At 41.9% G+C, this 3089-nt stretch overlaps 1 non-coding gene across 1 annotated transcript; it reads right to left on the bottom strand.

Moving 5' to 3' along the window:
• Nucleotides 1-2532: 2532 nt before the first annotated feature.
• LOC142173976 (small nucleolar RNA R71) lies at nt 2533-2639 on the bottom strand. Its single transcript, XR_012703341.1, has one exon. It is a non-coding gene; the product is annotated as a small nucleolar RNA R71 (small nucleolar RNA).
• Nucleotides 2640-3089: the final 450 nt, after the last annotated feature.

Genomic DNA, 3089 nt, shown 5'->3' with positions numbered 1-3089 from the left:
GAGGGTGCTCCTCTCGGAGTCCCCATCCCGAGAGAAAGAAACCAAATAGAAGACACTATTTCTCGGTTGGGGCTCAAGAGAAGAAAGCAAGGAAAACGTCATCTAAGACGACCACAATGGTCCTCGTTGATGAAGGGGAAGCCAGTGACGAAGAGGCTTCCCTTTTAAGAAGAAAAGGATCTTCGTCGGCTCAATGGGATGCTCATCCGGGGATCTTCAAAACCTGATCTTAGAAGAAACCCATGCACTTTGAGGTGAGATGGACCTGGTAAAGAATGCCGATTCTTGATTTCCGGCCCCAACTGCTGTTTCTGATTCAATGGGTCCGAGCCCTGAGCCTTTACTGCCCCCAACAATTGAGCCAATAATAACCAACACTGCTCCTACCGCAGTTGCTTCTCATCCTTCCACACCAACAACTTCACACCCATCAACACAAGCTACTCCTTCACCACCAGCACCAATTGCATCTTCTCCACCGATAATAGATGATCGAGAAGGGATATTTCTCCTTCTCGGTCCCCCGACCATGGGAATTTGGGGCATGATTATTTAATCCCTTCCCTAGATCCTAGAGGGAGAAGAAGTTCCACTCTTTCGATTTCGAAAGAGTGGCATTTTTTGTCCAAGCCGGTGGAGCTTACGAATTATCTGAAGCCGTAGACTTCGGAGAAAGATTGGAAGAAAATGCGCTCCCTTTCTGGAGAGTGCTTGATAAAAAATGACATGCACAGCACGACACAAGTATCGTATTAGTTTCCTCATATCCTTTTTCCTACTTACATGTTGCAATGGAAATCTTAACTTTAGTATTCTTTTTTTTACAGGCCAACTTTCTTGCTTCTAAAGGCCTGCAATGGTTGATCCTTTATAAGTAAGGACTTGCTTCTGAGCAGGAACAACTTTTGGCCGAAAGGAACCAACTTGATGCACGTTTCCCGATGTTGGAGGCAAAAGCTGCTGATAATCGGCTTAATGTATGCATATTTTAATATATATATCGCCTCATATTTTGCTCATGTCTCATAGATTTCGGATGTATAATATAATGATTTGTGCTAAATTATGGTATTTCTTTGTGTAGGAATCATTCGGATGCAATTTGGGATGAAATGGCGCGAATTGGAGCGAAATTGGGAAGAAACGGCAAAAAGTGAAATTTGAGGGCCACAGGCAGCATGGGCAATTTACAGTAGCCTTAGTTTTTGAGCGCCAAGGCCAGCGATCCACGCTGCCCTGGACGCTCAAGACAGGAAAGTGGCGCCAAGCACTCGGGAACACGGATTTGATCAATTCTTCCTACGAATCTAGAGTTGAACTCGAAAGTGGGAATTCTATATTGCATATAGAATTAAATAGAACAAGTTCTTGAACCTGGGCATCGGGGAAAGGATTCGCAATTAGGATAGACATATACCTAATTGCCTTGCTTGGTTGAAATACATGTATTGTAAATGCATTCTTGTTAATCTTAATTCTATAGACATATAGGCATTAAGTTAGATTGAATAGGCGAGTAAGAACTCGACAGATTCTTATGAGTAATATCAACCTTGTCAATCAAAAATTCAGATAAATCAATTAGTCATTTTAAGCTAAGAACGCAACATGATTGTTAGCTAACCTGTGACCCTGGAATATTATCTCCTATTGAGTTTTATTCGAAATTGTTGAATTGTTGTGGTTGATTTCTAGTATTTCATTACTTGATAGTTTTTCGGTAGTAAATTAGGAAATTATCTATTTTGTGAGAAATCGCTTGAGTCGATAAGTTATTTGAGTTTGAATTAGTCAAAAGTTTTTAGGTTTGAATGATACTCTACTCACTACTCTATTACTTGACGACCACGTATACTTGCGTGAGTGTCTTTGGTCGCAACAAGTTTTTGACGCCGTTGCCGGGGACTTAGAAATTAGCTACTTTACTGAGTTAAGCTCTTATTAGTTATTTGTTCAAGCTCTAATTTTCAATTTACCCTGTTTGTGTTAACGCATGCTCTTCTCTTGAATGCGGAGGAGTAAAAGCGCAAACAATCTCCTTCCTCTTGATCCTGAAATTGAACGAACACTTCACAGAGTGAGGAGGAAGTCGAAGCTAGAACTAGAATAGAAGGAGAGTTGGACATCGTAGTTCAACCACAGCCAACAGAGATGGCAGGTAATGAAGAGCATGCGATGATAGAAGCCGCAAGGCCCAATCTTGCTAATATGACTCAGGCTATTGTGAAGTCGGATATCACAGGGCATTTTGAACTCAAACAGTACATGGTATAGCTGATTCAGTCCACAGGGAAGTATGTGGGTTTATCTCATGAAGACCCGCAGAGGCACATTCAGAATTTTCTGGAAATTACGGACACCTATAATTATCCGAACGTTTCTAAGGACTATGTCAGGCTAACATTATTTCCCTTTTCACTACTGGGGGAAGCTAAGGAATGGTTGCAAAAGGAGCCCGCGAACTCAATCCACACTTGGGATGATCTATTAAGGAAATTCTTAATCAAGTTTTTCCCCACTAAGAAGACAAAGTCGCTAAGGAGCCAGATTCTTGGGTTCCAACAACGGGATGGCGAGACACTGCGTCAAGCTTGGGAAAGGTACAAGAAGCTACTCAGAGACTGCCCGCATCATTGTCAGACTGATGAGGTGTTGGTTCACACTTTTGTTGATGGGCTAGACGAGGCATCAAAGATGAATCTTGATTCATCTTGTGGGGGTAGTTGCATGGCGATACCTTATAGTGAAATACAACTCTTGCTAAATAACTTCACTGCTAATGACCATAATTGGCAAGGAGATGGGGACTCACGATGAGGAATTAAACAGAAGGCAGCCAGGTTGATTGAGCTTGATGACTTCTTAGCCAAGAGAGCCGATATAGCAAAATTGGCAAATCAGATGAATAGAATGACAATGTAACAAAAACAACAGATGCAACATGTACAACAAATGTCTATTTGCTGCGAACTATATGGTGACATTCATATGAGTGAGATGTGCCCCACGAATCCTGAATCTATATACTATGCGGGGCAACAGAGCAGAGGTCCGATTATATCCACACGCAGCACGGCCAATTCAATATG

This window comes from Nicotiana tabacum, chromosome 19, assembly GCF_000715075.1.
Source record: "Nicotiana tabacum cultivar K326 chromosome 19, ASM71507v2, whole genome shotgun sequence".
NCBI classification, from domain to species: domain Eukaryota; kingdom Viridiplantae; phylum Streptophyta; class Magnoliopsida; order Solanales; family Solanaceae; genus Nicotiana; species Nicotiana tabacum.
The sequence above is the reverse complement of the archived record's forward strand: the minus strand, read 5'-3'. Positions and strand labels throughout refer to the sequence as shown.